General features: G+C 32.3%; 1 long non-coding RNA gene across 4 annotated transcripts; it reads left to right on the forward strand.

Moving 5' to 3' along the window:
- Nucleotides 1-7,192: 7,192 nt before the first annotated feature.
- Nucleotides 7,193-13,671, forward strand: LOC132273641 (uncharacterized). Of its 4 annotated transcripts, none has more exons than XR_009470201.1 (4): nucleotides 7,193-7,386; nucleotides 7,458-7,572; nucleotides 8,049-8,208; nucleotides 13,389-13,671. It is a non-coding gene; the product is annotated as an uncharacterized LOC132273641 (long non-coding RNA). The 4 variants fall into 4 exon arrangements; XR_009470202.1 differs by having other exon boundaries at nucleotides 7,468-7,572; XR_009470199.1 differs by having other exon boundaries at nucleotides 7,196-7,572.
- The last annotated feature ends 517 nt before the right edge of the window (nucleotides 13,672-14,188 follow it).

Here is a 14,188-nt window from a genome sequence, read left to right on the forward strand (position 1 = left end):
TCATATATGCCATGGTCTATTCCAAATAGGACATCCGCTACACAGTAGGGATAGTCAGTAGATATAAGTTAAATTAGGTGTAGGCACTTAGAAATATTTCAAAAGATAGTTTTCTAAAAAGTGCACTACCTTTAAGGAGTCGGTCGCACTCTCAGCAAACTGGTTGCATAGTTGATTTTCAAATTTTGATTTTAAATTGTAACTCACTGGTCTAACAGAACTGGTTGCGTTTAAGCGGAACCAGTTGGGAACCAAATTGGGAGACTGAAACAACACCACTTGATTTTGTAAAGTAATAAATAACCTAAAACACAACACCACTTGATTTTGTTGGAGGACACAGAACAATATATATATATATATGTATATATATATATATATATATATATATATATATAAATATATTTTATTAGAGCAATGTTTTTAAGAGGTCCTTCTCACAAGAAAAGGTATGAACTCTCTTATTTTTTAACTTAGGTGGTGTTTGAAAATTCAATTTAGCGCTTAATTATGAATTGCTTCAACGCTTATCCAATTAAGTGCGTTTGATTACGAGTTTTGAATATCACTAAAACGGTAAGCTGAATATATCATTTCTGTATGCGCTGATCCTCTTTTAACATTTTTCTTCTTGTTACAAAGTTAAAGTATCTAAAGAGAAATACAGTATTATTTAAGATTATTCTGGGAAAGATCCAGTATGGTTAAAATTTTTAAGTGACACAATTAATGAAGAGGAATTTCACCTTCAAAAGTATTGGATTTGAGGAGAAGAATACTCAATAAGGAAACTTAGTCAATCTAGTTTTATATGTTACCGGTTATTGTTTTCTCTGTGATCCAACGTTACCAAAAGCGAATGGTTGTAAAATGCATTTGTTCTTTTTTGAAGCAAATATTGCTGAAACTTTGACTTAAGGGTGCTATGAGTGACTCAGTTCAATTGAGTGATATTATTTTTGAATGAGTTATAAGATGTTTGTTGATCGTATGCGGTATGCCTATTTGGCTTGGTAGACTCTTGAATATTAATGAATATTTTATTTTATAGGGAAAAGGATAAAAGTAAAACAAGCAATTAAAACATAAAAGTGAATTTTTCATTGTATTGGTATTTCGTATGCCTATTTGGCTTGGTGAACTCTTCAATATTAATGAATATTTTATTTTATAGGGCAAAATGATAAAAGTAAAACAAGCAATTAAAACATAAAAGTGAATTTTTCATTGTATTGGTATTTCAGAGAAAAATGTGACTTATCATTTCACATTAAGAGCAATTTTAATGTGCTGCTATACAAGCTCTCAAATTCAAAATTTGAGAGGTGGGTAAAAAGTGAGCTCTTCAATGAATTTTCATTTAAGCTCTCAAAATTTGAGATTCTCAAATCTCCTCTCAAATATAAGGGCTGCCAATTTTTTTTTAGGCAAGTCTCTTATGGCTCTGCACAATGCCATTTCTTCTCTCTCTCCCTCAATCTCTCCTCTGTCCCTTTCGTTGCATTCTATCTCTGTCCCTTTCGTGTCGTCTCTCTCTCCTTCTCATCTGCAATGACTAACGATCACCATCACCGATCCATCGACCATGACCCAATCAGAACCCAATAACACCATTGCTCACCCAATCGGAACCCAAGAACACCAACATACATCTTTTGCCGCCACACCTCCCATCATCTCTAGCTTCCACCACCACCGCTACCACCCCACCGTAAAAACCAATATAGTCAGAACACACCACCCTTTCTTACCGTCGATTGCCCCTACCTTCTTTCCCTCATGCCTCATGGTATGATGACAAATCAATCTCAAAATTAGGGTTTTGATTAGCTTCCATCTACAGATTGTTAGGCAAAAGGAATTAGGGTTTGAAATTCAAAGTATGGCAAAAACTAAGTAAGAAATTGGAAAAAAAAAAATTTGTAGAGAAAAATATCATAACATACAAAGCCAAACCCAGAAAATAAACCACCAAAAGAATATATACAGATCAACAAAATAGCATGGCCATGGCGGCAGCGAAGGATGGAAAATGAGGTGGAGAGAAGAGATGGCAGGGACAGTGGGTGGAGAGGAGAGAGAATACGGATGAATATTATATATATATATATACACACACTTGCATACCTATATATATATATATATATATATATATATATATATATATTATTTTTCCTCTTCTTCTCTCTCCCCACCTCTAACACAGTCCACGCCACCTCCTCCCACCACATCATAGCCACCAGTCACCACCCCATCACCGCCACACAAAAAACTATATATATACATGCACTTGCATATATATATATATATATATATATATATGTATATATATACATTCGTCTCCTTTTAGACTATAATTAATGCTCCGTAAATTGGGATTTATTTTATTTTATTTATTTATTATTATTATTATTATTTTGTGTGGTGGTGTTGTTGATGCTTAATGGCCATTACTGATGCAAGAGGTAACTAAAAATGGTAGTTGAAAAAGCATAGTGGTTGTGTTAAAAAATAATATTTTGGATGAAAATAAACCATCGCAAAATAATTGCTAAGGTACGACATTTTAACACTGTAGCACATCTCAAAATATAATTTTAACATATAAAAATAACATTTTACATTGGAGATGGTCTTAAGACCAATTTTTCTTACATATATATATATATTTTTTTACGTGTAAGAGCAGCATAGATTAACGAATATTGTGTTTTTCTTTAGATACTATAACACTTTTTCATGACATGACAGAGTGGAATATGCTAATGTACATTAAACAACCATATATTTTTTAGGGTTAATTACAACTACACCCCCTGAGATTTGACATAATGACAGCTATATATAAGTTAGGCCATTTTTGAACGATAACACCCCCTTAAGTTTGAAGCATTTAACAAAGACACCCAATTGTCCTGAATTGACATTATTGCCCTTTGAGACATTCAATTACCAATTTATCCAATACAATTATCTTTTTATTGACCAAAATACCCATAAAAAACCAAAATCCTCACTCTCTCTCCCTCCTCTCCGTCTTCACCTTACCACCATATCCACCACCATTATCACAGTTCATCAGCACAACAAACACACACACACACACACACACACACACACACACATATATATAATATAATATAAGCACACATAGAGAGAGAAAATTATAATGGATCTCCATCATTACTCAAGTGCATCCAAAGGGGAAAAAAATTGATTCAGCAAAGAAAATATAAATTTTAGCAAACTAAATGGGATATCCTTTTCAAATTTGATTTTTTTATAGAACTTGGGTGGGTTCGTAAAAAAAATTACAATAAAACAGGAATGAAAGAACTCCAAAATTCTTCAAAAAAGTAATATATATATATATATATATATATATATATATATATATATATATATATATACACACACACACACAATCACACATATAACAACATTTTAGTAGTTAAATTGTCAAGTTGTATATTTTTTTAATGTATCCGCCATTAATGCCAATTTCATTTCAGAAGTTAAATTATCAAGTTGAACATTTTTTTTAATGTATCCGCCATTAATGCCAATTTCACAATACAAAGCTTCAAAATCATATCCATATCCATCAACATTACTAGAAACCCACACCAAATCAACCTTTAGAAAAACAAAAAAAAACCTCACCCCAATGAATCTTCAAACCACCAATTGTGTCTAGAGTTTTGCACTGGCACATTATTATAATAGGTGGTAAGCAACTCGGATCTGTATTCCCACACAATCGACAACGGCACACTCTAATTTTTTCTCAAATTAAAGCATCGTTGTTCTCGTACAGCCTCGTGGATAGTGATTCCACATCCTCTTCGACTCTCTCGACTTTAACACTGCTTCCTCCGGTGACTCAGTCACCGCTTCGGTACCCAGAACTCCAAATTCGACAAGTTACATCGGCTCACTGGACTTAGAATCGGCAGTTAGCCAATTTGACGACGACGACAACTCAACCTTCCTCTGACAGTCACCACCACTTGATGCCATAAAATACGGTGTCGACCTCTCCCTCATCAAAGCTGCTGACAGATCCGAAAACGTAGTCGATTCTTGGTCTCTTCCACCATGACACCATTGATGTCGTCGGATTGCTCCTCCTCTTACAACCACTCCGAACCACTACTCATCACCACCATGGTCGAGTATCTATTAAACCTTGAAGATGATGATGGGAGGTTTGAGTTGGCAGGCAGAGGGTGTGGAATTGGGTGTGGCAGCGTAGTGGGGGCGGCGTCGATGAGGGTGGTGGCGACTAGTACTCTCTTTTCTTAGCCGCTCTTCCATATATATATATATATATATATATATATATATATATATATATATAAGGGTAATAATGTTTATAATGTATATATAAGGGTAATTTTGACTTTTCACGAATTTTGATATTTTACAATAAAAATGAATTAAATATTGAATGGCAATTTCGTCTTTTTAATGTTTTAAGGGATTGTTGGATCAAAATTATCACAGGGGGTGTCTTTGTCCAAAAAACAGTTAAGTTGTATATGACTGTTAATATGTCAAACCTTAGGGGGTGTCATTATAATTAACACTATTTTTTATTACAAAGTTAAACCACTTCCAAATATCTTATAGAAAAAGGAATAAAACTATTATGCCCTCTGTCTCACTATAATTGTTGTCTTCGAGAAATGGGACGGAGATAATATAATACACTAGTATTTTATAAAATAATAATAAAATTGTCTTTATAAAAAAATAAAAAATAACAAAATTGTGTAAGGAAAAATAATTAATTAAATATAGTACTTCTACTTAAAAAGTATTTTTAAATTAATTCAGAAGTTTTTTTTTTTTTTTCCCCAATTAATTCAAAAGTTTAATTGAGCTAAAATATTTATCATTTAAAAGTTTTCAAAATAGTAATAAATAGCCACTGTATTTAAAAGCAATCAATAGCCAGGGTCACAATAACCCTTGATTGATTTGATATTAACTAAGGTTTGTGAAATCTCCTTTGCGAAAAAAAGGCCAAGTCCCAAGCGTTCCCGCGACATCCCCTCTTCTATATCTGTATATATATGTATATATATAATATATGCACTCATCAGAGCTTTTAGGGTTAGTCTGCATCTCTTACTGTATATATCAATCCCCTCTGCTTTCCGTGATTCATCATCATAGACATAGATAGATATACGTGAATTCTCTTCGGCATTTCGATTGTCAAGGCTTTCTAATTCCTTCCGGTGGATTGATATTTCAAGTCTTCATCGGGAGGGCCTGGTTCAATCATTTCATTGTAAGATTTCAAAACCATGAATTTCATTATATGATGTGTTATTGATCGTCTGGTTCTTGAATTTACGAAGTTTAGTCTGTTGAATTATTCATAATAATAATAATAATAATAATTCCAGTGTGGTGGGAGGGACTCATTCATTGTGAAACTAACATAAATTTTTAAATTATTTATATTTATTTAATTTATTGTAAAATGAGAACGTCGTTATTGTTAAAGTGTGTGAGTTTAAAATATAAAACTTGACACAAGCTTAATTCTTTTAATTTTTATGAGCCCTACACAATGTATAGTTCTAAATTAACTTATACATGATTACACATATATGTTTGCGATTGGCACCATTATAGAAATGAAACTAAGAGTTGAATTAAATCTTCACTTGGAATTTGAATTTTGCAGCTTTTTTTGGTGAATTGGCAAGAGATAACACTTAAATTAGTACACTGAAGCAATCACAAATTAATGTGGACCTCATAATGCCCCTTAACAAGGGATTAAGGAAAAATAAAAGTACGACAGGTTGTTTGTAACATTAAACACACTAATTTTACTGTACAAATATATGTTTGTAAGAGGTGTGATCAATCCTCAAGAAGTTCACAATCAATCCTCTGGAAATAGAGTTTCATGTTCCTTAGATCATAATCAATGTTGTAATTCTGTTGAGCAATAATCCCAAGCATACTGAATTGATTAGGTAAGTGACTTTCAATCACAGCCATGTAAAACTCAGCTTCAATAATCCACCTATCAAGGATTGCACCTCGGCTTTAAGCGGTTCAAACCCACTTCTTGCTAGAAGAGTGATGAGGGCTGAAAAGTACACTTTTAAACCCCTTAAGCTTGAGTGTTCTAGAACCTCTATCTATCTTATATTTCTATTTTAGTATTTATTTGTGTTTTTGTCTATTTCAGGTCAATAATGTTAAAATGGGCTAAAAATGGTTTCTTAAGGCCTTTTTGGAGTCAAACTAAGTCTTGGTGAGGATTCGGAGCAAAAGGAGGCTGATTTGGAGCAAAAAGAGACTGATCCTGAAAAGCTGCCAAGTGAGATCGATCATGAGATCGATCGCAGAAAGTGAGATCCATCAAAGTTGGATCGATCAAAAATCAAAGTTGGATCGATCGAACTTTTGCTAGCAGCGAGCTGTCTTATTCCTGTACACGCCCAAAAGTCCACCTACCACATAGTACGGGATTAGATATTTTTGGAGCTATATTCTTGACTTAGTGACTAAGAAAATGACCTTCTATATAAAGGGAAGTGACCCATTTTGTAAAGAAACTTTTTATCTTTTTATTTTTACATTGTATTTTTTATTTCTCTCTCTAGTAAAGTTATAGATTAAGGTTAGAAGAAAAGAGGGAAGTGGCACTACAAGAAAAGTGGGCTTTTACGACATAGTATTTACGGGGCTTCTTTATTTTGCATCATGATTACCACTATTTACAGAGTTTTTAAAAGAATCCTCGTACTAGGACATGCTTTCACGAGGATTTTATAGAATCGTCGTAGAAAAATATTTTTACGGCGTATTAAAGAGCCCGTGAATATTTAAATATATTTACGGCATATTTGTACACCTTTAACTGGATAAATGTTCCTCGTTGATGAAGACACTAAAATTTCACATTTAAGGCCTTTTTTTCCCGTAAATAAGCTTGAATAGGCACACTCAAGTTCTTTTACGGTGTATTAAAGGGGTCGTAGATAAATTTTACATCTAAGGCGCCTTTTTTTCCTGTAAATAAGCAACACATTTAAGACACCTTTTTTTTCCGTAAATAAGGAATAAAAGTTTTCCTCCCAAACCATTTTCACTAGCCCGCCAAATTGCCAAAGTAAAATAGGTGGCGGGCACAATTAATATATATAATCTGCTTAAATATATATACCGGACAAAAAAAAAAAAACCCAACTTCTATCAATTTCTTCCCAAAAGAAGCTTTAACGAGGTTAGGGTTTTCAACCTATCGCCTCAGGCTCAGGTGACTCCATGACAAGGTATTTCTTCCCAAAAGAAGCTTCAACAAGGTTAGGGTTTTCAACCTATCGCCTTAGGCTCAGGTGACTCCGTGACAAGGTACGTTCACCCTCTCTCTCTCTTCTCTCTCCTTTTGTATTAATCGATCTTTTTGTTTTCCTCTCTCTAAGCGCACTCCAGTCTCACAGCAGCAGCAACCATGCCCCTTTTCCTCGTAATTTTTTGCATTTTCACATTCAATCCTACGAAAATTAAAAATCCCTTCTAGTGGGTTGAGGACTTGAGGTAATAATTAACTTTTTCGATCTCTAAATTATGCTCATACTTAAAAGTGCCAAATTAAGGGTTTTTTTTTTAAAAAAAAATTTAATTTATTTTTATATGAAGATATATACCACCATCATTGATGTTATTTGAAGTTGGGTCAGCTAGAATTTCAATTAATAATACTGTCAAAGCACTTGCAGGCTTTAACAAAACAAAAGTTAATGGGTTTTTTCTATTAATTTGCATAGGTCTTCTGATTGCTCTGGCTATGCTGGTTATACAGAGTAGTTTAAATTTGTTTTGCAACTCCAAATTATATATGATGGCTCTGGCTATGCTGGCTGCTTAATTAGGGGTCAATTACCATTATTAAATTTCTTTTTTTTCTTTATTCTAGAGCATTAGTACTCAACATTCAGCAATTAAATAGGATGTTTCATAATTTCATTCTGCATTTTTTAAATGTGTATCTCCGGATTTGATGTAATTTGCAGTGGATGGGAGGGTCTAAATTCTAAAATGGGTTGGTTGATTTTAGAATCCAGAGACAATAAAGATGGTCCGAAAGGAGATCATGGAAAGGCTGGACAGATGCTTTGACTGAGAACTTGAGGTTGTTGATTTGTCCGGTTTTGTATTCTCAAGCACATACAGGTAGCATTTCCTCAACTAATTTAGTTTACTGATTAAAATTTCTCAAATTTGGAGTATTTGAATATTTAATTTTCTCATTCTATTTTTACTAATAAATGATTATATCTAGTGTAAGTTGCTAGGAGGAATAATTAAGGATTTTCTCATTCTATTTTTACTGAGGAATAATTAAGGGTTTTTTTTTTTTATTTTTAATTTTATTTTTATATGAAGATACATGCCACCATTATTGATGTTATTTGAAGTTGGCTTAGGTAGGATTTTAGTTAATAATACTGTCAAAGGCTCAAAGCACTTGCCATCGGAATGTACAAACACATGGAAATCAAGAGCAGGCTTTAACAAAACAAAAGTTCATGGTTTTTTCTATTAATTTGCACAAGTCTTCTGTAGCAATGATCAATCAATCCCTGCTACTAAAATTGATTCCTCATCCTGAAATCAAGAAAGGGGTAATTGGCTCCCAAAAAAACACACACAAAGCTCCAGTGAAAACTCCAGTCAGGAGATCATTCGAACCTACTGCTTGATTTTTGTTTTTGTTTTTTTTTTTAATATTATATTTACTGTATGATCGGCAATGCTTAGTTATTATTGTTTTCGTTTGATTCTCCATTCGTTTTATGTTAATTATGATCTTCTTTCACATGCTAGCAGGACACTCTTCTTAGGATCTCGTGAGGTTATTTGCCTTAAATATTTACATTGATATAAAGTTGAATTTTGATTTTTGTGACTAAGTTGTGTTGAATATTTCCTTTTAATTTTTTAATAATGAGTTTGAATTGTTAATTTAGTATTACAATTTGATTGTTGTATTTATTTATTTATTTTTTATTTATGAATTCTGATTATCACTATGGGACTATTGTAGTGTTTTTGTTTGGTGTACTCTTTCTATAGTTTTGATAATGGTTTTTTATTTTCTTGAGCTCCTATAAATTATTGCTTTGATATAACTTTGTTTGGGGTATTAGTGCTATAAATTTTGTGCGATTGAAATTCTGATCTTTATTCCCTAGTTTTGAACATAAGCTACATTACAAATTTTTTTTCTTTTGAATTGTTATATCCAAATCAATTAGGGATTTGATCAATTTAATTAGATAGCAAGTAAATGGATAATGATTTTAGCAAACTCTTGAAAACATTTGAATCAAGTAAAGAAAATGATAACTACTTATTATCATCAAAATATTTGTATGATTTATTTAGTTGATAAGCAAGCTATATGTGAATATATTACCGTATCATTATCGAGAGAGATTACCAAATTACTCGGTGTTTTTTTTAGTTACTTAGGTTTCTATAAGGATACAACTTCAAGGTAGTTTGACAGTGTATTATGAAATTGGGGTTAGTCTTTGACAGTGTATTACGAAATTGGGGTTAGTCTTTCAATTTGCCATCTAAAGCAAAGCGTCAACTCTATGAATTTCGTCACAATTGATCTCGCAATCAATATCAAGGTGTTTTCAGAGTGCTTTCTTTGCACGACTCGACTTGTTGGGGTTTTAGCGACCCCAACCTCTCTTTTGGGGCCCTTGTGTCGCCCCTTAGGCCAACCAAACCTAAAACCAACCAATTCCTTTTTCCTCCAAATATATCTGTTCGAGAGTGCCATTAACTATCTTCAGAACAGTTTGCAGGCCTTGGATCCTCAAATTAATTATATATTGAACTTTTCTATGCTAGCAAGTAAAGTGTAGAGCACAGGCTAGAAGAAATTGAATTATAATATTGTGCCTTGACCTTATATAAGATGATTATGTGTTAAGTGTTTTTTTTTTTTTTTTTTTTTTTTTTTTTTTTTTTTTTTTTTTTTTTCAGATTGTTAAAGAAGGCCAATGCTCCTGTAAGGGTTAGAAATGACATTATAAGATGATTAATGCATAGTTCAATTTGAATTGGTTAGGTTTATGAAGAAAATTATTTTGAAGTCAGATTTTATGTTTTGAGCTCAAAGTTATGCTTCTATTTATGTGCGGATTGAATATTGTTTTGTTTTGTTTTTAATTTTTGTATTGTATTGTATCTTTCTTATCCCATTTTTCAATATATTTTTGTTGGATGATATATTCATAAATGGTAGCAAAAAAACATATGTTGAATTTTGCATAAAAATTGCATAATAAATATGAGGGGAGCTATAGTGAAGGTGTTTAGCAGTTTATTGGGTTCTTAAAATTGATTGAGAGATTGGCTTCTTGTAAAAGTAGATTTATCCCAAAAATAGTTACCTTTGGAACAAAATTCTGGAAAGTTACTGGAAATGCTTATTTGGTTTCTAAGAAGTATTCTTGTTTTTAAGTATTTTGGCTTGGCTTTGAAGTTTGAAGTGAATATTCTTCAATGCAGGATCTTATAAGGTGGTTAAAGCATTGATTTCAAAACCATTTCTCTCCACTGATTCAAGGAACTATAAAACTTTTTTCTTGAGGGGTGAGTTTTGAGTGACAATTCAATGAAAACTTTATTCAATAAATGAACTTAAATTTTTGGTATGTAATTCATTTGTGTATGCTTTGTATGGATGTTTTATTGAAGTATAATTCTTTAATTCTTGGTAATACAGAATTGAACACTTTAAGTAAAGAGAATTTAAATATTTTTTTCTACCTATTGTCTACCATATGCATGATGATTAATTCTAAATTTTGTGATTAACTTTTTCAAGTACTAAGTTTCAATTTTTAGATAACTTTTATGTGGGATCCATTTTGCCAAAGATTCTATGCTTTTATGTGGTGTCCATTTATCCTCCCTCAGATGCTGATTCCCACACCATTCACGAGGAACCTAAATCTGGTCTTCATGGATCAGAATGACCTATCAACGTATAAAATTTTGATTGCACAGTTATGCACTAGATTGGGAAACGAATAAAAAAGAGCACTATGAAAAATCTAATATGAAACTAACTGTAACTAAGTTTGCCTTGGATAAATTGTATTTGGGTACAAAATGAAATATATTGAAATCATTCCCTATGTTATAATAAAATCCAAAAGGCAGCCTTTCGAAAATTCTAGAAACTTGCATAGTTAAACAGCTTACTGTGTTAATATGCAACCCAGGTATAACAATCTAATTTGAATTCATTATCCATCTTAATTAAAGAGATAAAAAAGAAAGGAAAAAAAAGAAAGAAAGTAAAGGCCAGCTACCCACCCAAAATGCAATCAAACTATCTCCCTAATGTGCATAGATGCAGATCCATATGCTGATACATGCTTATGTAATCGAATTGAGTGGGTTTTGTCACCTAACCAACCAAATAGGATTAATGGAATGATATTTTGGATAGAGATTGTCATTGTTATGGTTTTCCATCGTGGGTTAAGACTTAAGACCTTTTTTTTAGTATTCTTCTTCACTTTAATATAATGTATAATTCAAATAATTATCTGTAATTCTTGACACATTGACAAATATATATATATATATATATATATATATATATATATATATATATATTCAATAAATCCTGTTAAGTGTATGTGACTCAATATTTGCTTTGCTGGTCTGTAGTTTAAATTAATTAATTAATAGCGTGGTTTGCATTTATTTCATGATAAATTGATTTGATATGTTTCCTGAGAAACAATTCAGAATCTGAAAAGACACTGAAGATGTTTCATGAAGTACCTTTTGTTTTGGCTGAATTTTCTTTTGTTCATTTATCCTTATTCTTAATGAAAGAAAGAAAGGAATAGGAGACACCACATTTCCTTTCCTAGAGATGTCTCATTCATTTTCCCCGTCCTCCCTTCCACCCATTTTTCCATCCTTCGTACCAAACAAAGTATAAAAGAATAAAGGGTAATGAAACATCCGTCTCGTTACAATGGAAGTGTGTAATTGGGCTATATTTTCACATCATGCTCTTTGTTTGTCATTTTTTTTCTTTTTACTTTTTCTGAATGTAGATGGAAAAAGAAAAAAGAACCCTCTTCTTTTATGAAGCTTTGTGTTTATTATTTTTGTTGTGATTTATTTCCGTCTTGCACATTTTCTTACATGACAAATTTCTCTTGAATAATTTATGTTTTTATAAAAAGTAACTTGAGGTAGGGTGAGGAATCCCCAAGACCCTAGAAGATAGTGGATGAGTGGGCAATGGCAGAATTAAAATTGACAGTAAAAGATCTTGTTCTGGTTGTATTAGCCCATCCCCTGAACCCCCATCTCAGAATAATCAAGAGGAAATATTAAATAAAGGCTAATTAATTTGTTCTTTATTTTTAAATAATTTTTTTTCTGTTAAGCAAGTATGATGATATGGTGTGAAGGCACCTGATCATTCTTGAAAATACCCTTGATGGAACCTACAAGTTTTCTTCAACCTTTTTTTTCTTTTCTTTTCTTTTGGAAAGTAAGTTTTCTCCAACTTTTACTTGCAAGCATGTGTATAAAATTTGCAATAATTATTAAGATTTCCCTTTCTCTTGTGCATTTTCCACCCTTTAAACTTCTCGTCTTTGAGTTCTGAACTTCTGATGCTGTTTGAAGTTTTATCTTTACCTGTTCTTATTTTGGCATTGTACCTGAATTAGATCTTTTGATTAGGTTTCCACTTGCTTATGCTGATTATTTTATGGAATAAGTATCATTTTTTTGTGCCTAGGTATCTTTCTTTGACTTCAAAAATACAACAGATATATTTGCTGCCTCTTTTTCTCAGTAGGCCTTTGGTGCTTTGTTAGCCTCACATGACGCACCAATTCTGTACCAGAAAATTTTAACTTGGTTAGCGATACCAATTCCTTGATAAGTTTCTAGACAGAGAGATAGGGTATTGCTGCTTCTCTCTACTAGACATACAGATGATCTGCTGCAGTACTTGAAATTATACAAATATATAAAAATGTCTGCTTGCTTTTAAACATGTCGGATCTTCTTTTATCCCCTCTAATTGTGCATCTACACATTATACACTTTATTTTGTTTATTTGAATATGTTGAATCCTGAGGACCCAAACATGGTTAAGTGCTATTAGTAAATACCTAAGGTTTTAATGCCCCACTGGTGCGTCCCATGAATGCATTCAAACTGTGCTGAACATTGCCATTGTGCAGTACCCTTTAGAGCTTACTTAAACACTATAATGGTTTATGGATTATTGCTTGTTGATTCAATTTCTTTGTTTTATTCTGAATTTGAGACTTGTGTGATGCAGCTACTTCCTTGGATTTTGTACTATGGATTTTGCAGCTACTTCCTTGGATTTTGTACAGTGCAGTGATTTTTTGACAAGTGCAGACTGAAACTCAAGTGTTAGAAGGTTTATCAATTTTTCAACAGAAGTGTTAGGAAATTGATGATTTTCTTCACAAATGGATTTACTTTATGTTTTGGAACATTGATAAATGTTGAATTGTTTTGCCACATTGATAAATGAAGAATTGTAAAAATGTTTTAACTCTTTTGATATATTTAATGAGATATGTTTTTTAAATTGAGTTATAGCTGAAAGTGATGTGAATACAGATTGTGGATGATTAGCATTAATTAAATTACAGGTTGTGTATGATTGATTAACGAGCATTAAGGGTGCTTTATTTATTAAAAATATATATATTTTTTATTTATGGGGAGCTTGAAACCCCGTAAATAAAAGGCCGTAGTGAAAATCCTCGTAAATAACTTTTCTACGGCATACACGGCACCTCATGAGAATGGTTTATATTATTGACGGGTAGTTAAAATTCGCCATAGAAAATTTTTCTACGGTATGCCTTGGTGTCTCGTAGATTATTTACGGGTAGTTAAAATTCGCCGTAGAAAACTTTTCTACGGCATGCCTTGGTGCGTCGTAGATTATTTACAGGAAGTTAAAATTCGCCGTAAAAAACTTTTCTACGGCAGTTACAATTTGCCGTAGAAAACTTTTCTACGGCATGCGTCGATGTCGTGTAAGTTAATTATTAATGGGAAAATATCCATGTTGTAAATAAATTTAAGTATTTACGGATCCCT

This window comes from Cornus florida, unplaced genomic scaffold (assembly GCF_030987335.1).
Source record: "Cornus florida cultivar Cherokee Brave unplaced genomic scaffold, ASM3098733v1 CherokeeBrave_3.0.0_Hap2_Chr09, whole genome shotgun sequence".
Classification (NCBI taxonomy): domain Eukaryota; kingdom Viridiplantae; phylum Streptophyta; class Magnoliopsida; order Cornales; family Cornaceae; genus Cornus; species Cornus florida.